General features: G+C 28.7%; 1 protein-coding gene across 8 annotated transcripts in view; it reads right to left on the reverse strand.

The window, feature by feature from the left end:
• The window catches only part of LOC127287967 (uncharacterized), a 140,470-nt gene that overhangs the window by 100,117 nt on the left and 15,606 nt on the right, over positions 1-24,747 (reverse strand). For 2 of the 8 annotated variants that reach the window (XM_051315133.1, XM_051315137.1), the window contains exon 3: positions 21,579-21,660. The exons of the other annotated variants lie outside the window; for them this stretch is intronic. The gene's annotated coding sequence lies outside the window, so the exon portion shown is untranslated. The remainder of the gene's footprint in view (positions 1-21,578; positions 21,661-24,747) is intronic. 8 annotated transcript variants of the gene reach the window in all.

A 24,747-nucleotide genomic window follows, 5' to 3' on the forward strand; every position in this document is an offset into this window, starting at 1 on the left:
CGGAAAAGAACAATATTAGTAGAATACTGCTGCAGCATGTCCAAGCAATTTTTAGTACTAACACAACGTCGTCAGAAAGTCGGCATAAAAATTGGTATATACACTTGGAATAGAATACCGCGCTGTTGTTCTTTCGGAGTTTCGCACCTGAGTCGAGACTCCACGGCACTCTTAGAAGTATGAGATAGCACCAAGGCTGTGTATAACGCCTTAGATATTAATTATTATACTAATTAAATGAATATTGAAAATAAAAATAAATAATAATTATAATTTATTTCTTTATAGTGAAAGATGATTTTAAATGTATATGAACCATAATTCTGCCATATCGTATTAATTGTGTATGTAAAATAGTTCGGGTATTATTATAAATTCAGAAGTAGTCTAAATATTTTTGAAATATTAATTTTCTGAACTTTGAAAAAATTAAAAAAAAGTAAAGAGACGAACAAGACTTTTTTTAAAGAAGATAACGTCCCTTTAATACATCGGGACCTTCAATAATGTAATAAAGAAATTTATTATTATTCAAAAAAGATTTTAATAATTATTATCAAAGAAAAAATAAAAGGAATTGCAAATATTTAAAAATAGAAATTAAAGTTAATTATATTAAAGCAAAATAATACATTTTTAAATAAATAAATTTTAATTTTCTTGATATAATATTAAAATACAAGAGGAAAGAACATAGTATTAAAAACACGAAATTCACTGCTGAGGCTTTACTTGGTTATACATGAAACCACGTTCGGAACCATTGCGCATTCGAGTGTTGGTAGAAGAGAGAGGAGAAGCGAGGGAGGATGGAAGAGAGCGTCAGAGAGGGAGAGCGAGGAAGAGAAAGAGCGTGAGGAAGGGAGAACGAGGATGAGAGAGAAAGAGAAGAAGGGAGAGTATTGCATTAGTGTTGCTGTCGTTGCCTGCCAAGTATTCTCGTCCATACTGGCGCTTGCGCAGAGAGGTTTTTATGCGCTTACGTATATCGTCATACCTAGACTTTACAGTCCTGATTTGGATACTGTATTCACTTTTACCTACAAATTTTTAAGTCTACACTTCAAATTAAAGTTTGTAGGTGTCATTAATTAAAAACAATTGTTTCAATTCATTATGCACTATCGCAATTATTTTAAAATTCGGTTATAATTTTTATTATTAATATAGTAGTAATTTAGTATTAAATATTATACTTGCGATAATTATTTACCAATTTCTTATGTATAAATACATATGTAGTTAAATTTAAGGTTATGTACTAATATCTTAGACTGATTTTGATGAATAGAATAACTCAGTTTTTAAACAATCCTTTAGAGGTATGGAAATATTAAATAGGTTGTATTATTAATATAGAATAAATATTTTAATCATATTTTTTTAAAGAAAAGCATTTCTTTTTATGTCTGACCCTAAAGCCTCTAATATATTCCTAAAATATCAATTCCATCACTTGGTTCACAAAATAATTATTTAGTTATTCAAAGAAATAATAGAATGTATGAAATAAGAGATAACTGATGGTTACCATGGTAAATGTTCAATAAAAATAGAAAAATAATGTTAACGCAGCAAATAGGGCGATTCCTCTCCTAATTAATGAAAAATGGAAAAGTTCTTTCTCTTGCGAAAGTATTAAACTTCAAAGTCTAAAAAGTATACAAAATTTATAAATAAAAGTCATAAATTGTTTTACTATTTTTGAATGTAAAGATGTAAAAAAATTGTTTTTTTCATTTTTACTGGGAGAAAATATTAGTATAGTATATAGAATCAATGGATGCAATAGATATACATTCCAAAAACATCAGCTCGAAATTGTATTATTTTCTTGACATTTTTATTCAACAATAAATAACCGAAGTTAGAATTTTTTGTAAATATAAGAATAACATTGAGACCGAAACGTTTATTGCAATAAATCTGTGCTGATTTTTCGATTTCTAAAGTCTATATAACACGAATATACTCTTTTTAAAACCAAAATTATAATATAATTAATTATAATAAAATTATAATTATAACACGAATATACTCTTTTTAAAACCAAAATTATAATATAATTAATTATAATAAAATTATAATTATAACACGAATATACTCTTTTTAAAACCAAAATTATAATATAATTAATTATAATTAATTATATTATATGTTGGTTTTAAAAAGAGTATATTCGTATTATATATATACTTTAGAAATGAACCAAGTCGAAATTTAGCATCTACTTAAGACTCACTTAGTCCTTGTTGTACCTCCTGTAAGCACAGTTAATTTCCAAAGTCACATTTCAGTTATCATTAGACCTACTAACTCATAGAAAGACCTATTTTAGAACCCGGTTAAACTTATATCGATTATATTGAATAATATAAGACCAGAAAAGAATGTTTGCATGAAATGTAATTACTAAGTACACAAAATACAACTAATTTTTTTGTTAGTATAACATACATGTATGGTCAAAGAAAAATTTCACCACAAAAGTCTGATTGTATAAACCAGGAATTTCTCTCGGTGTAGGTTATATTCTTCTATTATTATATGGAGAGATCAATAAACTGCAAAATTTGTGGCCAATAGCATCTTTGTATGTACTCATTGTGCAAAAAATTAATAATTATCAAGTGTATAAAATTTGTTTAAATAATGATCACTACCCTAGAGCGCCAGTTGAGCGGACTGTTCGAAAGAGTTAAAAATTTAAAGAAAATCAGAAGCACGTGGCCAGATATAACTACACTTTTAAGTAAACTTAAGGCATAAACTTAAAATTTTCGACTTACGTAAGCTTACACGGTGAGATTACTTTAAAGGTTACTGTAGAGGTTACTGTAAGAGTTACTGTAAAGGTTACTGTAAAGGTTACTGTAAAGGTTACTGTAAAGGTTACTGTAAAGGTTACTGTAAAGGTTACTGTAAAGGTTACTGTAAAGGTTACTGTAAAGGTTACTGTAAAGGTTACTGTAAAGGTTACTGTAAAGGTTACTGTAAAGGTTACTGTAAAGGTTACTGTAAAGGTTACTGTAAAGGTTACTGTAAAGGTTACTGTAAAGGTTACTGTAAAGGTTACTGTAAAGGTTACTGTAAAGGTTACTGTAAAGGTTACTGTAAAGGTTACTGTAAAGATTACTGTAAAGGTTACTGTAAAGGTTACTGTAAAGGTTACTGTAAAGGTTACTGTAAAGGTTACTGTAAAGGTTACTGTAAAGGTTACTGTAAAGGTTACTGTAAAGGTTACTGTAAAGGTTAGTGTAAAGGTTACTGTAAAGGTTAGTGTAAAGGTTACTGTAAGAGATACTGTAAAGGATACTGTAAAGGTTACTGTAAGAGTTACTGTAAAGGTTACTGTTAGGCTGCTCGCACAAGAAAAGACGGAGCAGTGTACAGGATGTGTTTCAAATGAGTTAGAAAAAGACAGGAATATCGCTCTTTCCTTTTCTAACTCATTTGAAACACATCCTGTACACTGCTCCGTCTTTTCTTGTGCGAGCAGCCTAAAGGTTACTGTAAAGGTTACTGTAAAAGTACTGTCAACTGGCTGTAAGGTTAATGTAATCAAAAGAAAACATAAAAATAAATTGAGGATAATTGTACATTGAGAAAACGATATATTTAAAGTATAGTCAAAAGTTGGGAAAAATGTCTACACATGGGCATTTTTCAAATATTTAAAATTCTCTTGTATGTTTATTAAAATATATTTCTTAAAGTATGTTCAAACAGTAGTGTAAAGATTAAAACAAATGTTAGACTAAACTATAGAATGCATTTGATCATAAACTGATTTACTTTTGCTAGTACTTTATGCTTTCCTTGAGTACTTATTCATCTGCGAGTGCGACAGTTCGTTCAAAAGTTGAGTAAAACGTATGTCCCCACCAAGCAACCTCTGCCAGGACTGAATGTGAAATTCTAGGCACCCGTAAATATTTTTTACTTAAACATTGTATATAAAACTTTTTAAAAATTTGTAAATAAGTTTACTAGTAGCATTTACTTTTAATAAAGCAGTTCAAAAAGATAAAAGTTAATAATTAGCAACAATTATAGATTATAAAAAAATTTTTTTTGCTGATCGTAAAGAGGAAGCAAATTGTTCATGTAATGAACATTTGAATTTACAACTTGTTTTCTATGAGGCCAATGTTATTTAATAAACCTTAACTACTTCATCCCATATATCGTTCTCTATACAAAATTACAAGATAAAATATATTTTAATACACTGAGAAAATGTTTTGTATAAAGTTTACTCAAAAAGTTGGGTAAAATGGCTACACATGCGCTTTTGAACAAAGTTTCACCAACTGTAGTTCGAAATAAATTTTTAGTAGGTGAAAATAAAATTGATGAATTTTTAAAAAAAAAAACTTCATAAAATTTCAGCAACACTTTGAAAAGAATATAAAACTGTGAGTTAATTATCAAACTACATTTGAATAAAATGTAGTCTAAATATGTGGGAGAACGTATTCAACACATTGCAGAGTTTCACCTTTTAAAGCTTAAATTTCAGTCAAGAGTTGGGTAAAATGTGAACTTTAAATGTAAATGAGTCAGGTAAAATATTATTGGTGGGGGGATACGGGCAGAAAATCATTCTTACTTATCGACAGTTGGTTCTAGCATTAATTCCTGTATTATCTACACTATGAAAATTGTCAAAAAAAATTATTTTTAATTGTCGATGGTTGATTTTCATACTTAGCACGAATTTCTGCAGTACATACACATTTTTACACATACACATTACCGCTTTTACACTCACACACCTTATAATACGCACAATACATATAATACCCCTCACAACAGCCAAACATTACTAAAAATTTCGTAAAGATTTCCTTGAAATCTTGGGGATATTTAATTGCAAAGTTTAATAAAAATTGCATAAAGATTTAAATGTCCCACTAAAATAAATGTTTGGCGTAAAAGTTGACTAAAAATTTAAATGAAATTTTCAGGAAATGTTCGTCGCGAAAATTAAGTAAAAATTTAAATGAAATTTTCAGGAAATTACTTTATATATACCAATCGATTTGTCTTGACGTGAGGAATACGATTTTATTATATATCTCCTTAAGTTTTGCTCTTTAAAAATTTTTTCGATTCAAAAAAATTTTTGGAAAAAAGACGATAAATTTTTTTTTTTTTGGTATTTTTTAAAATCCTATCGTCCATTTTGAGATATTAATGTAATAAATAAGCCTACCAAATTTTACCCAAATCCATTAAAACCTGTTAAAGTTAGTGTGTTCACAAAAAAGGAGTTTACACATATATACACACACAAGTTTTTTTGCAATATTTTTTTTTATTTTTTAAAATATCGGTCTAAATCTTTTTACATACACTGAAAAAAATTTGCTTCGCATTAATGACTATTAACCATAGCAACTTTAAATCTAGTCAGCGTAACCAAGCATCCTAGTAAATTCAGTTATGAAGCCTGGTTATTATTGTCAAAGTCGATTTTAGTAGAATTGACCCCTTGTTTAGTAGTTATATTAACTAAGGTGTTTGGTTAATATCGCATGTATCTATAGTCTATTTTGCTCAAGTTTAATTAGTCAAAGTGATTCTAGCCAATGTAACTAAGATACCTGGTTATTCTGATAAGCTTCCCTAGTCATTCCGACTAATTGTCGAAATCAACTTTGACCAAGATTGCCTAGCACAGAAAAAACCTGAATTCAAATTGAGTATAGATTCTATACTCAATTTGATTCGCAACAAAAATGAAACTGGTTGTTTCATTTCGAGTTCTAAGGTAAAAGTATCAAAATGAAACAGGCAAGTTTCATTTTGAGAAAAAGAAAAATGGAAAAATATTGTGAAATAACGAATAATTTTGCACAAAAACATGAAATATAATAATTACAAAGAAGTAAATAACACGCTAGACTTAATATATTTGATTAAAAATTGCTTGTAATCGCGTAATAAAATAATAAAGGAAATATGTTTTTAGGTTAGAAAAATGAAAACATGTGTTTTGACAACAGGAACGGTACTGCCAACTTAAATAATAGCGGTAAATTTAAAAACTTATGAAATTAATTATTATCTACGTAAATAATAATAAATAATTTTTATTTAAAAACTTCTAAATATTCGTACTGGTCAAAATAATCTTTCTGGTGTTGTTGAAATATTAGAAACAATAATTGAAATACAAAATTACTCTGCTTATGATGCCAACTTAGAAATCTGAAATTCCAGCCAATATCATTTTGAATAACATGAAGTTTGTCCCATACTCATTTCGATACCCAAAAGAAAATGAGTTGCAACAAAAATGAGTCCAAGTTTTTTCTGTGAGTGGGTTCCTCTCGTGACCAGGCAAATTAGTCAATTCCTGGTATACGGGGGTTAGGAAATTTTTCAGTGTATTAAAATTAAAGTATTTTTATAACAAAAAAAATTTGCTTACATTTAAATTATTGAATTAAACGTTTGTTATAGTGTGGTGAAGTTAACTCCAAAAAAGAAAAGCGTTTTGCGGTAGACACGATTTTCGCCATTTCGAATAAGTGGAAATTAAAAAATCAAAAAGATTCTTAAAATATACATATGTCGAGGGGGAATTTACTAGTTAAAAACGTGTACACTTGACTACCAGTAATACACCTCATATTACCCTTATTACTAAGTATTACACGTTATTACAGAGTATTACACATTATTACAAAGATATTACAGACTTTTTTGCGTTATTACAGTACCGTAATAACGCATTATTACACGGTATTACACGATATTACACAAGTATTACAGGAAAAGTGTACACTTGACTACCTGAGTAAATTCCCCCTCGACATATGTGGTGACTTTCTATACTAGGGGGTTTACTGAAAACCATAAAATAAAATAATGGCGGGCTTTTGAATCAAAAATTCAAAACGACGTTTTTTCGTACTTAAATCTAGCGGGGGGAGGAGGCGAAGTTACTGATTCAGTTCATCCTAGTTCAGTAACTGCGGAAACGTGTGCCAAACAATATGCAAAAAGATTTAAGGCAATATCTTTTTTCGTTTTTTCTGAAGCGTGTATACCGTAAAAAAAACATAATTTTGAGAAAAAACGTTGAAAGCCACGATAGCGCTATACCAAGAAGACTAGAACCAGGAGGGGAAACTCCGTTGTAAAGATGCGGCGTGACAAACAAGACACTAGAAGGCGTGGCTTATCGTTCGTGCATTGCTATTCAGACGAATTTCAGTGTTCTGCGCATACTTTCTTGACACTGATATTTGAAATGTAGCAGACGCTGTTTTTAAGTTTCTGTTTATGCGGTTATGGCAAATGGTTTACCCATAAATTTTTTGATGCGATTATATTTAATTAATTATATGTAACTAGCAAAATTAAACGCGCGCAAGCGCGCCAAATTGAGTGTTTAATTGTTTGTTATAAAGAAATTAAAGATTAATATTATCAATAATAATTTAATTTATTAGAATATTATTACATATTAAATGATAATAATGAAAATTATATGTTTACAAGCCTCGGATTATACGACTTTTTCTGACTTTTTTCAAAAATAAGACTTTTATCGACTTCTTTTAATAAAATGCGACATTTTTTTTAACATTTGAAAAAAATGTAAATAAAATACATTTTTCTAGTATAAAATGTAGATCTTCATCATATCTTCTTCAATTAAATTATTTAACAAATTTTAAACTAAAATGATTCTTCACTACATTAATTAATTTTAATAATTTTAATGAAATACATCACAAATTCAATTATATCAAAATTATTTTTCAATTAAAATTTTTATGAAATTTAACAATTGTTTATAATTTTTAAAAAAAAATATCACAATAAAATTTAATTATTTTTTAAAAATTTCAATTCAAAATAAACTAAAATTCAATTATTACCCAAAATTTTAATTCAAAATCAATTAAAAATCCAATAATTATACAAAATTTTCAATTTAAAATTTAATTATTTACCAAGTTTTCAATTTAAAATGAAATAAAATTCAATTATTTTCTAAAATTTCTATTCAAAATTAATTAACCAAATTTTCAATCAAAAATGAACTTAAATTAAATTATTATCCAAAATTTCAATTAAAATTTAATTATTTACCAAGTTTTCAATTTAAAATGAAATAAAGTTCAATTATTTTCTAAAATTTCTATTCAAAATTAATTATCCAAATTTTCAATCAAAAATGAACTTCAATTAAATTATTCTCCAAAATTTCAATTAAAATTCAATTATTTCCCAAAAATTTTCAATTTAAAATCAAATATAATTTCATTATTCTCAAAAATTGGAATTCAAAATTAATTGAATTTTCAATAATTTGAATTTAAAAGCATCTAAAATTTAATTATTTCTAAAATTTTACATCGAAATTTTTTTTTTTTTGAAATTTAATAATTTCAATTATAACTCTAAGGAAATTCAATTATTTTTAACTATTTTAATAATATTCTTTGAAAATTCAACTATCTGAAACCATTTTTCAAATTATTGTATTTTGTCCGCATTTTCTAATAAATTTTTAGTGAAATCATCTAAAATTTCAATTACAAAACACTTAAAGTTTCAATTAATTTCAAAAATCTCAATTTTAAATCTTTGAAAATTCAATTAAATTTAAAAAATGTTTTCCAAAAATTGTTTGATAAATTATTTTCAGTTCTGGAAAATTTAATAATTGTTTGAAAATTAACAATATCTTTGAAATTTAATTATTTCTAAAAATTTCAATTTTAACCCTTCGAAAAGGATTATTATTAAAAAAAAAAAAAATTTTATTTAAAAATCTGTAAAATATTTTTGTTAAAATAAAAAACAAATCCACTTTTTTTTGGAATATAAATCGACTAAAACGACTTTTTTGTGTCTTTAAGTTGATTCGAGGCCTGTGTTTTTATAATTAATATTTAATAGGTATTCGTTGGCACCTGGTACCTTAAAAATTAATTTTTAAAAATAAATGTTTTTCAAATTACTATCTTATACGAAATTTCCTAGCGCATCTTTTTTCTCATCATACATTTTTTGTACAATTTTTGAATCAATATACAACTTTAAAAAGAATTTCGTTGGTAAACGTTGTGTACTTCAGCTTCGTGAATTGAATTTTCGAATTTGGAATTTTAAAGAAACTTATTCCGAAATTTGGAAACACAATTATACAACTTTGGCAAAAATAAGAAAAAGAATTGTCAAAATTTGACACGTCATAAGATTACTATTCAAAAAAACACGTGAAATCAGAAAAGGCCAACTTCAAGTTAGGACAGAAGGACAGACCAAGCATTTTATTATTATATAATTTACCTAACCAAGCAGACGCAAACATTTGCAGCTGCTTGCTACGAAATTTCCCCTTCAAAACCTACATGGATAGTATGCGCAGAATTCGTAAATTCGTTCTATTAGCAGTGCACGAACTTAAACGACACGCCCACCGTGTGCACGCTTACCATGCCACTACTCACTGCGGTAAAGCGTGGAAGTTTCACCTCCTGGTTCTAGTCTTCTTGCGCTATACGTTACAGTGATTGCGCCACCCACTATAACTGATCTATCTCGAAAACTATCACTCGGATCAACTTAAAATTTTGAGAAGGGCATTTTTGATATATTAAGGTATCACATCGGCACTAATCGGAGTCAAAAGTTTGTAGCTCGCATTACTACTTCCCGCACTATACTTTCGCCCTCAACTCCCTATACTCTCAGCCCATACTGTACCTACTTCTACAAATACACTCGTACACGTATACCCCACGCTAGCACTAGCAGTGGCGGGTGTGCTATATATTGCAAATGACGTCATGAAATAGAATTTTTAATTTATAATTACAAATAAACGGCACGGTAAATTATAAATTTCTTTGTATATTTTAGTTCCAAATTTATTCGTGAATTCAACATTAGTTTTTGAAAAAAATTTATAGAAAACTTCTGATGATATTTATGAAAATGTAATTCTCCCCCATACATTAGTCCCGTCTCCCATGCAAAATAAGCAACTTTGATTGCTAATATCTCTGGTTTCGTACGGCGAAAATTCTTCATATTTTGCAAATTTGTCAAGAATGATAATAAGAACATATGGTAAAATTTTCAAGAAAATCTATAGAAAACGGTTTTACCGATGTGATACCTTAAGGAATAAATTTATGCAAAAAAAATAAAATCGATTTTTTCATAAGAAACCCCCCTTAAGTCTACTGTAGACTAACGATGCAACGTTACAAGACATTCAAATAAGCATGCAGTAGCCTTACAGTAAAAAAATATATCTATACTCTGTTCCAGGAGAAATCGATATTTTTCTGCGCATCTTGTTGTAAAAAGGTGTATTTTTAAATGAAAAAGGCGTTTTCTAGATTTTTTTTCTAAAAAATACAACCAATGATATGAATAGGATTGTAACATGTGTTGTTTTTCCTGTGACAAAAATCAATCAAATTTAAAAGAAATTGAAAGAGAAAGCTTATTTGCTGAAACAGAAAATAATATACGCCTCCTTTTATAGTTTTCTGCGCGTAAAGGGCCCAAATTTGTCCTGAAAAATATCGATCTCTCCTGAAACAGAATATATATGTATTATATTATTTAAATTTAAAATATCCAGAGAATTTTAAACCAAACACACATGTCTAAATCCAAAAAAATAAAATAATCATCCGCTATTTGTTAGTTTTCAACTATTTATCATTTTTTATTCTGTTTTGGAAAACAAGACTCCATCAGAAAATAAAACCAACAAAATAAGATTATTAGAAACAATTTAAAGTGTCGTTTTGACTTAAAATATGAAATAAAAGTTTTATACACAACATTTAAAATGTTTTTTTCTATCTATTATTTAGGTAGAATTATTATTATTAATTATTATTATTATTTCTAAAAAAATATGAACAAAATTAATCAAGCCAACTTAAGAGTTGATACATTTTATAAAAGCTCAACTTTAAATTTTAAACTAATTCTAGAACTTAAATAAATCATTCAGACAACTTAAAAAGTTCTCTTATATATATATGGGCGATTCCACGTCAAATTTACAATCAAATTTTTAATTCGGCCAAAAACATTTTCTCACTATGAATTTTTGAAATTTTAGATTTTCAAAAGTAGACTTATTTTCAATCACATGTATCTTTAAAACTATCAACTTTAGAAAAATTTTGCTAAGAGAAAAAAAGTTTAGTTTTTTCACGACTTTTAAATAATTTAAACAAACAAAAAAATTTTGAATTTTTATAAAAAAATATTAGTTTTTTATAAACAAATTAATGTTTTTTACATTTGGGCCCGATTTTTTTTTCGTATACCTACCTGGAAGTGTTAAGAAGACTTTAGAATAGGTTTCAGAGTGGGCCTGATAAGTTTAATAAGTTTAAATAAATATTTAAACTCGGATTGCAAGCTTAATGCGCGCGCGGTGCTTTGTGAGTCTATCTAGTTTGAAAAGAATTTTTCTTTAAGAGGCATTTTATATTTTTTTAACTTGTTACATCTGTTTATTACAAAACGGATTTGTTAAAACTTTAAATATAAACATATTTAAACATTTCAATTGTTTATACGATTAATTAAATAGTTAGATTAATGAATTTTTGTTTTATTCAATTTTTACATACCACAATATTCGAAAAGAATTGTTTTTCAAATATTGTCACAAAAACACATATAATAATAATCACAAAAAGTAAAAAAAAGTTATAATTATTTTTAAAATATAATAGGTATTTTAAAAAAACATTTTGAATCTACAGTATAGAACGGTTAATCGGATAAATGATAAAATAAACGAATTTTCGATTTATAAAGTAATGATTTAAGTATTTATTTATATAAAACAGACTTATACAAAATTAAAACTCTTAAAGTCAATATAAATAAATTTTCTGTTTAAAAATAATTAAAATGATTCATATAAACATTTTTTCAAAATCCTCAAATACGTAGAACGACAATATTTCTGAGGAATGTAAAATACGAAATTACGTCAATTTATAGTATCAAATAATTAAAAATAAATACTGAAATAATTACTTTATAAATCAAAAATTCGTTTATTTTATCATTTATCCGATTAACCGTTCTATACTGTAGATTCAAAATGTTTTTTTAAAATACCTATTATATTTTAAAAATAATTATAACTTTTTTTTACTTTTTGTGATTATTATTATATGTGTTTTTGTGACAATATTTGAAAAACAATTCTTTTCGAATATTGTGGTATGTAAAAATTGAATAAAACAAAAATTCATTAATCTAACTATTTAATTAATCGTATAAACAATTGAAATGTTTAAATATGTTTATATTTAAAGTTTTAACAAATCCGTTTTGTAATAAACAGATGTAACAAGTTAAAAAAATATAAAATGCCTCTTAAAGAAAAATTCTTTTCAAACTAGATAGACTCACAAAGCACCGCGCGCGCATTAAGCTTGCAATCCGAGTTTAAATATTTATTTAAACTTATTAAACTTATCAGGCCCACTCTGAAACCTATTCTAAAGTCTTCTTAACACTTCCAGGTAGGTATACGAAAAAAAAATCGGGCCCAAATGTAAAAAACATTAATTTGTTTATAAAAAATTAGATTTTTTTTTGTTAACATTTTTAAAAAGTCGAAGAAAAAATAAATTTTTTATGTCTTTACAAAATTTTTCTAAATACAATAGTTTTTGAGCTATTCTTAATTGAAAATAGGTCTGCTTTTGACTGAACAAAATTTTGAAAATTCGTAACTCAAAAATTTGACCATAAAAAAAAAAAAAAAAAAAATAGGTGTCTCTTTTTTTTCATAAAGAATAAGGTAAAAATATATTTACTAGAATTTTAAACCTCGACTATAAATCTCACGTATATATATATATATATATATATATGTATATTATTATTATTATTATTATTATTATTATTTTTTTAAATTTTTACAATACAAAATTTTAGGTTAATAATTGGATAAATTTATGTTTCTATTTTGACATTTTTTAAAATCAATGTAATAAAAAAGAAAAATTTTGATACACAGTTTATTTCCGCATACATATCAGACAGAGCGATGAACTGGTTCAAATTGTAGACTTATTGTGGTTTCTGTCTGTCTTCTTCTTTTCGCCTACTTTATATTTATTGTCTTTCCTCAGTCACCCTACTCCTATTGTCAGCCGGTTTATGTTGATGGAGAATGTAAACATTGCGATTGTCACCTGTTGTTACTCGTAAATAAATAGGTTTCATTCATGGTCAACTCTGTACGTTGTGTGTGGTGTCGCCCTTGTTGACTCGTTTATTCGTTTCTACATAAGCCACAACAACAGTCGTATACAGATCACTGCTCACGTGCGCCGAGGTGATTCATCTTTTCAATAAGTGCTGAGAGACCACGCCGCGTGCCATTCAGCATTCGCAATATAATGATCGGCATCTTAAGAGGGATTATATCGGAATTCTATTTTGCATACATTTATACCTATAGTTAAATTGATTGTTTATATGCCTGCCTAATTATGTCTGTGTGTCATTAACACCCCTGAATGGGAAAATATTGAATAGGGATTAGAAATTACACCTAACGATTATTAAGCTAATAATTATCATCAGTTTTAATACGATCGTAGTTTGTGTATGACACTGGTTTCTAACCTCCCTGGCGGATTTGATTTACCTAAGTTCGACCCAGCTGGGGAGAATCTAAGTCGAATTTGGTTAATTATCAAAATATGCTTTTAATTGATAAAAATTTTTAAAAATAAGTATTGGGAGGGTAAATGAACATTTATAGAGTTAATTTTTTCAAGAATTTTAATTATTAAAGAGATAAATAATCACTTGATATGTGCAAGTGGTACGTATCTGTAGATTTTAACTCGTCAGTTTTCACCATATTTTCAAGAAATTAGTGTAAACTGTGTAAAAAATTATTTATATTTAATTGAAATTGCAAATTTTATTAAATTATTTTATTATTTAACGAGCACAGTTCATAATAATTGCAATTTAATTAAAAAAATAACAGTTTTCTTAAAAGTAATAAAAACTCTATTATACCCGAGGGGGAATTTACTCAGGTAGTCAAGTGTACACTCTTCCTGTAATACTTGTGTGATAACGTGTAATACCGTGTAATAATGCGTTATTACGGTGCTGTAATAACGCAAAAAAATCTGTAATATCTCTGTAATAATGTGTAATACTCTGTAATAACGTGTAATAACTTAGTAATAAGGGTAATATGAGGTGTAATACCGGTAGTCAAGTGTACACGTTTTTAACTAGTAAATTCCCCCTCGATTATACCCAACACACACGGTAAAAGTGCGTGAATATAAATGCGCATGATCTTCTGGCGGGAAAATTCAAATTGTTAATTACAACTATCACATTATTATCTTAATGTCATTAATTAAATTTATTTGATTAACCATAAAAGAAAAAAATTTATTTTAGTTTTTACAATATTTAGTTCCATCTTCTCAATAAAAAATGAAGATTTTTTCCAATAAAAATTAAGATTTAAACTCCTCTCCTTTACAGAAAAAAAGAATTTTATTCGTGTGGTCAAAAATAAAAAATGGAGAAAAAATTAAATTTTTTATTTTGACACTATTTAGTCCCACCACCTAAATAAAAAGTGTAGTTTTTTTGCCTTAAAAAGTAAGATGCCCCAGCTGGGTCGAACTTAGGTAAATCAAATCCGCCAGGGCTACACTGTAAAAAATGTTTCTTGTAATATTACCACTTTCTACATACGTAGGTCAAAAATGTTACCTACTGTGAATGTGGCATAAGTACATAAAACAGTATAACAGCATCTAGAATGGGGAATTTTATTTTTAGAATTTATAAATTTACATCTCGTTGTGTAAAAGTACATCACATGGTAATTTTAAAGATTATACATACACTTAAAAAAATGCATGGTAAATTTTACTAAATTTTAACTATTTCTCCTAGTTCCAGGAGGCACCTATTAACAAAAAGTAGTTGAGACAACTATGTAAAAACGGTAAAATCAACTGTAAAATTTAGTAAAAAAAAACTATTCAAAGTAGTAAAATTATTATTAATATTAGTATTGAGATCCATTTTTTACCCTCTCCCCTACTACTTTCGTTTATGTATGACTTATAATATTTAATTTTTGTATACCTAACACACAGAAAAAACGCTGGGTAAATTTTGTTGCGGGTAATTTTCACCAATGCTAATTCACATAGACGGTGGCACCCTCAACTAGGATAAAATTTGTTGCAGGTAATTTTTATACCGATTTTGAGGTAAAAATTCTACTTTTTTTTCGTATGCAGAGAAAAATCCCTAAACGCTGGGGATTGAACGCACGACCCTAACATTCGCAAGCCGAATACTTAACCATCTAACCACGCACGCACGCTAAGATGGCTTGCATGATATTTGAGGATATTCTTTCAACTACACAAATAAAAATAACTATTTTTAATACTTATGTTAATTACATAAAACAGTAAGTCTAATGGTTTTACTGCATCTAGGAAGAAATGGTTTCTTTAACTTCATAAACCATAAAAATAACTATTATCAACACTTATTTTAACTACATGAAAACAGTAAATCAAATTTTTTCTGCAAATAATAAGAAATGTTTCTTTCATCTACACAAATCCTAAGAATAACAATTTTTAACAGTAGTTTTAACTATTAAAATGTTGTAAAGCCATTTAAAATCACATGACATTTATTTCAACTACAAATATTAGTAATTTTAACCAGGTGAAATTGACTAATAAAATTTAGTACCAACAACTGAATATGGTACTTTTAACTGCTTTTTTTAATCATACTCATTTTCAGTCATTTTTACCAATGCTATTTTTTTGTGTGCAGCCGTATTAAACATATTTTAATTGAAATTTATTTTTATATTATAAGATTATTATTTTTCTTCATTGCAATGAAAAATATGTGATACAAATAATCAAATTTATATAAACATTTATTTGATAGAAATTATTATTATTTTAGTCACAATATATAATAGTATATTAATATGTGTATAACGAGATATGAATAAAAAGGAATATATTGAGCAAAAAATTTTAGGTTACATTGCGTTTTATATTGGGTCACATATGTATATTATATTAATAATATTATTATAAAACGAAAAGTAATTCACAACACCTAAGTATTATCATAACTATTACTTTTAAAGTGACAAATGAGGTATATTTACTTTTATATACAAAAGTGAGAAAAATTATATTTGTTTCATTTTCAAAGTTGAAAAACTACAGAGTTTTTTAAATTTACTATTTTGAGTGCGTTTATTTATTTTTAAAAATGTAAATTTGCACAAAAAAATATAACATCACAATTTTGTGTACTTGTACATTATAGAGTACTTTTGTCGCTTTCAAAGAGGGTCCATTTTTTTACCTACTTGGAAACTCACACAAAAGCAATTTAATCTTGTACTATTACAACGTTTTGTTCTCTTACCACTACGAAAATTGTAAAGTTACAAGTTCGATTGTATTCCTAAAATTAAAAAGTGTATAAATATCTCACTGAAAATAGTAAAATTACATAAATTTTAAAATGTAATTTTACTATTTCAAAATGTAAATTTTTTTTATTTTTTACACTATATAGTATATACTATTAGGAACTAGTTACACAACTGTTATTCGTACAAGCGCGTGTTCTGAAGCAAGTAATATACAATAATTCACTTAAAATATGACATATACGTCTTAGCTCTACAACTGGATTGTTCAAAATTTTGAATATTTTATACACTTACATGGAAGTAGGAAAGGAACAAATAGCCTCACATATTTTTTTTAAATATCTTATCTCTTAAACTTTTAAAAATATTGCATAATTAACATTCTCCAAAATTAAAATTTGGTTAAATTAGAATTCTTTTAAATAAAAAGTTGTGTAAAGAGAAATAAAATGAAAAAATTTTTAGTGAACTTTGATAAGCTGTAACTTTTTTGATTTTGAGTTTTTCAAAAAAATTGCAGTAGAAAAAGGTAAAGAACTCTTAAAAGTGATATCAGAACTCTGGTCAGAACTGTTGAAACTTTGATGAATTTTAATATCACAAAAGATTTTAGCGGATTTTGATAAGCTGCAACTTTTTTGATTTTGAGTTTTTCAAGAAATTGCAGTAGAAAAAGATAACTAACTTTTAAAAGTGCTATCAGAACTCTGGTAAGAACTGTTGGATCTGTGATAAATTTTAAAATCAAAAAATTTTTAGTGGACTTTGATAAGCTGTAACTTTTTTGATTTTTTTAAAAAATGGCAGTAGAAAAAGTTAAAGAACTCTTTAAAGTGCTATCAGAACTCTGATCAGAACTTTTGGAACTTTGATAAGCTGTAACTTTTCTGATTTTGAGTTTTTTAAAAAATGGCAATAGAAAAAGTTAAAGAACTCTTTAAAGTGCTATCAGAAGTCTGGTCAGAACTTTTGGAACTTTGTTAAATTTTAAAATGAGAAAATTTTTTCGTACGTTGATTAGCATTTTTTAGTAGTTTTTGGTAATTTATAGATTTTTGTAATAAGTGCATGTACGGATGTTTGATGATAAAAATTATTAATTTAAAAATACTGAATCTGAATTTTAAAAATTTTTTGAAAAAAAAAAATTTTGAAAAAATTTTTTTTTATAGATCTATAGAACTATTTATTGAGAAGTTTTTTTATCGTGTCAGAACTCTTTTTAGCGATATAAAAGGTGCTGTGTGAACTTAGCACCTGATTTTCGTTCTTTCGATTTTTTCTTATTTAATTGACGAAACTATTGAAAGTACAGTAACAGAACTGTAGAACTGTGGTTAAGGAATGGAGAACTCTATAGAAAAATTGAATATCTTTGAAAAAAGGTGCTAAGTTCACGGGGGTCGACACTTCTGTTCACTAACACATGCAATTTTCGTGTCACGACATGCGGTCCTGCGTTAGTGTGTATATTTGTTTATCATGCCGGATGTATTTTAGCAAATTAAAATATACGTAAACAAATTACTGCAGTGTATATTACAGGATTTTACGTTCTTTAAGTAAATAATACATAGAAATCAACCAAAGAAAACAATGTAATAAATGTTGACAATTGAGGTTATGTTATCCCCTTCACTGACAGCGACACATACGCTGTATCGTGAAAAATCAGGGGTCTAAACTGTCAGGGACACATTCGTTATGTCGTGATCATCTTAACACAAAATACAGTACAATTTCGGTAAGTGTTGGGTTTGATAAGTGTCGGATTTCTTCCACGCCTATAATCTTGGCAAGTGTCGGGTGCCTTTCTCCTACTTTTTGCGTGCTCATCAAAAAATTGAATTTTAATCTAATTATATATTAAATTATTATTTAATCTTTCATATCCGAGAAGAATTATACATTATACATTAATAAGCATTGGAAGACACCATAATACGACACTGTCTGCCACCCCACCACTACTCAAGGGGCAATCCGACACTTATCAAATGTTGTGGTCCCGACCACCCGACACTTACCGAAATTGTACTGTAAATGATATTTACTATTTAAATTGTAATTGTAATGTTAATATAAAATAAAATATTTCACAAATAAATAAAGTAATTGCAATTCTGAATCTACCAATTGAAAACTGACGTAATTCCGCATCCAACAAGACCTATATGAACTATTTTGGATTAGGGGATTTTTTATAAACAATTGCAATGTTAGCCAAATGTTCATTAACAATCCACTAATCCAAAGTACTTCATATAGAGCTTGTTGGATGCGGAATTATGTCAACTTTGATTTGGTAACGTCAGAATTACGATTAAAAAAAGTAAAAAAAATGTTTAATTCTCAAAAAAGTGTCAAATTTATAGGTCAATTTTTTTTCATTTTTCTGTTTAAAAGTTATGTCTTCAAAAATTCTCTGCTTAAATTTTTCAAAAAAATCCAATATCCTCCTCCTCCTACAGTTTTTGAAAAAACCTAACAATACTTCGTGGTTAAAGTACTCACCCATAGGTCTCTTGCACTATGTGCAAGTTACAGCCCGATCCGATCAACTTTTTTTTCACTTAGTACGCTACAAGAAGTTTACCCCATATATATTGTAAAAGCAGAATGGATTTTCATAAATTTTTACCTGCTAAATATATATGGAAAATAAAAAATTGAATAAGGAGGTTTACGGTGCAGGGGAGGGATACCCCAGTGCCGGCGCTGTTGGAGGTGAGCAAGTTGACTTCCCAGCGTCGAAATCAAGTAACAACAGTGCTGCAATATTGGATACCTTGGGTGCTGACGCATTTAATGCCACAAAGAGGATGGACCATGGAGGCACCCAGTTTCTTAAGGTTTCCCAGGTTCGTTTGGAAAGACTTGGAAGTAGAAGAGGAAGTACTTCAAGTGTTTCTGGTGGCAGCAGCGGAAGAAGTTTGTACTGTCTGACCTAGACAACGAGGCCATAAACGAGGAACGCGAAATATGCGTCAGTTTGAGGAAGGAAGAATCTAAGTTCCTTCTGAAGATCGAAGAGGAGGTCGTCAAGATGGTGAAATCTTGCGACATCCAGAAGACCGTTAATAGAACGATCAAGGATGGATTAAAGGTTTTTCAGGACCTTGTAAATGGACCTTGCAACAGGGAGAACCGGACCTACAGAAGAGAGCGTATTCATGAGAAACGTATTCAAAGCGCGGTCCTAGAGGCGCAAAAGAAGAAACAATGTACGATCAGTCCGGAAGAGACAAAAGACGAAGTAAAAAAGAAAAAGGAGGAAGCACCTCCATTGAGGAAGGATGTCAAGGTGACGGAAGCACCGAAGCCGAAGCAGTCTAACTAGACGAAGGATTCGAGAGGATCAACAGAGGTCGTCCTAGTCGCATCAGGTAAGACGTATGCTGATGTGTTGGGAAAGCTCCGCAAGGAAGTTAATCCTCACATTAGCCACACGAGAGGTTTGGTGGCAAGGCCCACTAAAAAGAGAGCCCTCTTGATCAAGGTCGAAGGTGACTCGGACAAGGTAGCTTTTACCGCCAACGTGATCAAGGCTGTTGTCAGTATGGGTAAGGTGCAGACGATGGATCGGAAGGTTACACTCGAGATCCGCGACCTGGATTTCCTTACCCATGAAGCAGAAGTCCAGAAAGCGCTGGAACGAGAGCTCGGAAAGCCAGGAAGCAGGAAGGTGACCGTCTTAGGACCCAACAAGCGAGGGATGAAGCTCGCAGTTGTTGTCACCGACCAAGAAGAGGCTGCCAAACTGGAGACAAGGATCCTCTCAACCACGTCGCTGGAAGTGGAGCATGTAGAGTTTTTAGGTCAGCCCTCGAGGAAGCCAAGAAGACTCTCGCAAGAACCGAAGCCAAATAGGCCAGTAAGATCGGCAACGGCAAGAGTCGCGATAGCGAGATCCCAGGGACCTTCACCTACGAAGTTTAAAGCTTGACAACAGTTCCGTAGTGTGAGGATTAGTCCAGCCAAAGGGTGTGGTTTTTAGTGGGTCTACCAGAACAAGAACGGCCATCCCCACATAACCTCGGAGCACCAAATACTAATACTACAAATTTAGACCTGAGAAAATACAAATTAGTATACATGTGTATTTTTACGTGTAGATTATAGGAAAAATATAGCGGACTTGATTGGAGGTTACGGTTATAAGTTAATAAGGAAAGAAAGAATTTTTTTTAAATGCAGAATAAAAGCCCTTTAGTCCTCCCTAACAAATTATCGAGTTTTTATTGGTGTATGGAACCCTCGGTTTTAGAGCAAGTACAACTCGCTCTTGTTTGATTTTTTTAGAATATTCTTTATTTAAATTAGAAAATGTGAAAAATTAAGATAATTTACATAAAATAAAATAATAGATAAGATAATAAAAGATTAATTACAGATCACTTAGATAAAATTAAATTATTTTAAAAATACTTGAAGTAGACTAGGTAAATAGTTTCATTTGCTGGTAATACAGATGTAAAAAGTCTTATCTCACTAAAGAACAATATTTAAATTGCATAAAGCACTCGAATTTTTTATAAATAATGCGAAATAAAAATAGAGAGTGCGTACTAGAATTAAAAACTGTTAAATATGATGTGATGCACAATTCCGCACTAACGCTGATGCATAACTCCCCATTTTATACATTTTCAAAATAGTCACAGAATCATTGATACATCCAATGTTTTTGCAAAATTTGTTTTGTACGCCGAACAGTTATTACCCTCACAGCACAACATATTGCTGTAAGGTTATGGCATTATTAATTTTATGGATTTTAAGGTTACATCGTAAGCCAGTAATAAACTTACGGTGGACTTTAAAGATCCGTCCTGATAGGAAGGTTACATGTACAGGTTATAGTAATGTTACATGTTAAGGTTATAGTAATGTTACATGTAAAGGTTGTATTTAGCTTACTCGGTAAGATTGTGATAAACTTACGCGGTAAGGTATAATGGTAAGTTAATATTGTAAGCTAACTGTGAGGTTAGAATTATTATTCAAATATAATAAAATATAATTATATTAAACTATATATTATAATACAAATTTTTTACAAATTATTACATACACTGGAGCTGCCGAAGGTGAGTTCTCTGAAGGTGAGAACGAGACGGGAGGTTAAGTGGATAGGCGGGACGGACAGCAGCACTCTGAAAACAGGAGCGTTTGATTTTAGTGTTCCATAATCCCCCGTAGTCGCAATTTAATAACTAAATGAAGAATGTAACAGTCAAAATTTTAGAGTATGTAGGTACTCATTATAATTGAAAATAAATATTAATTATAATCAAAATACAACATTTATCAATTTTTGTGTACATAAGTACTACAAATGCCAATGACACCTTATATTCCTCTATACTATACTACGTACGGCCCTGAGTGTTTACAATATTTGACCGCCAAACGGCATGAAGGACGAATTCTGAAGGTGAGAACCAAGTCTTTTCCATTCTCACCTTCAGAAGTTCCACTGTATTTAGTAAAGTATAACCTATTCTTTAGGATGTCACCTTTCTAAAATTTTTTGAGTTGTTTTAGACTCAAAATTTCGCAGTGTAAAATGCCCACCGTTTTCCCTATTTAAAAAAACATTATTTACTAGATGCGCCATATTGGTCGACATTTCGAATTTTTTTGAAAATGAAATATATGTTTTAAAAGTTCAAAGATGTACCTTCATTTAAGGGGAGGTTCCACTGGTTTTTTTTTAAAAATCAAAAATTTTTTTTTTTCATTTTTGGTTATAGTATACATACCTAAGAATACGGTAAAAATAGTCTAATGCACAAAACTCGCCCTTAAGAGTACTTATGACAGCGAAAACGCTACCCCCTTCATGCGAAGCGAGGTACAGTAGAATAAAAGTGCAATTTTTGTTTTGAAATTCTATCGAAGCGGCAAATGTTAACCGATTTTAATGCATCTTTTTGCAAAACTATCATGAAGAATTTCTTTTTAAAATAAGCTGCCGCGACTATGAAATTACAAAATGGCGGATCCAATATGACGTTAAAATGTTTTTAAAAAAAGTTTAAAGTTACCAATTACGGTGGAAAATTTTTATTTGGGGGTTTTTAGGGTCGTTAAATAAGAATTTGACATTAGATTTTCAAAATTCAAAATGGCAGTTCCAATATGGCGGATAAATTAAAAAAATTCAAGAATGGGCAAACTGGCCCAACTTGTTACTCGGGGGTTTTTGGGGTCGCTGATTACGAATCTGAAGACAGATTTAAATAATTCAAAATGGCGGACAAATGTTTTTAAAAATTGTCGAATTTATCTGAATCATGGTATCTAGGGGTTTCTGGGGTCGCTGATTACGAATCTGAAGCCATTTTTCAAGAATTCTTTCACCATAGTCGATCCTCCATTTTTATTTTCATAAATCTTGATAATATGACTTCAAATTCCTAATCAGTGACCATAAAAACTCCTAAATACCATGTTTCAGATGAATTAGACAATTTTTAAAAAGTAACATTAAATTCGTGATCAGCGACCCCAAAAACCCCCAATTGACGACTTTCAAGTAAATCCGATGAATTTTTGTAAAACTCGTCCGCCATATTGGATCCGCCATTTTGAATTTCTAAAAAGTAACATTAAATTCATAATCAGCGACCCCAAAAACACCCGAGTGACGAGTTTAAAGTAAATCCGATAAATTTTTGTAAAACTCGTCCACCATATTGGATCCGCTATTTAAAATTTTTAAAAAGTAACATTAAATTCGTGATCAGCGACCCCAAAAACCCCCGAGTAACAAAATTCAAGTGAATTCATTGAGTTTTTGTCAACTTGAAAAATATTATCCAAAATTTTGATATAAAAACTTTAAACGCGTTTTTCTCGAAACCACATATTTTCAACTGGTTCACACTCTCATTTTAACAATACTTAACCAATTAACTTGATTTTTGGACAGCATGTTCCTTGAATGTGTAGTTTTCGTGTGGACTAGGATTTTGAAAATTCATTAATATTTAAAAAAGTTATAAACAATTTAAGTTGCAAAATTATGATAAAAAAATTCAAAAGTCTGTCCTTCGGTTATTTTTTAATAAAAAATTCTGATTCTAGTCAACACGATAGCCAAAATGGTACAGATTAAGAAACTATTTACTTTTTTCATTTTAGATTAACCGTTCCAGAGAAAAAGTGTGAACCACTTTTAGAGAGGACCACTTTTGGCAGCCTTTTTATAAGACGCCATTTCGAAAAAAAAATAATAATAATTTTCGATTATCTTAAGACATGTATTTTGAGATAAAAAAATTTTAAGTAACAAATATTTTTTTTACTATAAAAAAAAAATCTTTGAAAAAAAACATCAAAACCAGTGGAACATCCCCTTAAAAAAAATTACTAAGTCATAACCGTTCCCCGCAAAAAGTTGTCAAAATGTGTGTTGATTTTGGCCTCAATGTAAACTTACAGTAAGATTAAGGTAAACATTTCTACGATTTATTTTAATGTAAATTAGATTAATAATTCAATTAATTTTAATAATAAACTTTTTTTGAGTCTACTTTTTAATAATGTCTTACAATATTATTTTGATGATTTTTTTTGAGTATTATGGACTTGCACCCCCTATCCCAAACTTTATAAGCAAGAATTATCATATTACAGAATTTCATTTTTTATAATTTGATGATGATTGATTGATTTGTTTTAATTATGAATTGAAGAAAAAACTATTTAAGATAAGTACATTTTACTAGCTAAATAATAATTAATAATTTTCACTTTGCTGAATGCTAAAATTGTAGAAGTTTAAATTTTTGAAATGTTTATTAATAATATTCTCGAAGGTACAGTAAAATGGAATGAAGAATTTTTTTATTGATGGAATGTTTTTAGTATGGATTTTTATTTACATACTTCTTTATTTATTAGAATTCTAATATATTATTTTATGTAATTATTAACATTTTTATTCTTCGATATCTTTCTATAATTAATTTTTTTTAAATTAATTTGTATTGAATTTACAATTAATATTTTGTAATTTTTGTTCCCTTTATTTATCGATGGTTAAATTTTTTATAATATTTAATAATTATTATACGCAAATTTTATTACATTTAATTTCTATACACGGAGAAACTTTGAGTATTACTTTTTCTTAAACTCACTATGTATTTTTAGTAAATTTACTACTAAAGTGGGGAAAAACTGTAACGATATTAATTTTTTTATAACACCTTGCGTCCAAAACTCGACTAAAT

Source organism: Leptopilina boulardi, unplaced genomic scaffold (assembly GCF_019393585.1).
Source record: "Leptopilina boulardi isolate dan_hultmark-lab unplaced genomic scaffold, ZJU_Lbou_2.1 LbouV2_379, whole genome shotgun sequence".
NCBI classification, from domain to species: Eukaryota; Metazoa; Arthropoda; class Insecta; order Hymenoptera; family Figitidae; genus Leptopilina; species Leptopilina boulardi.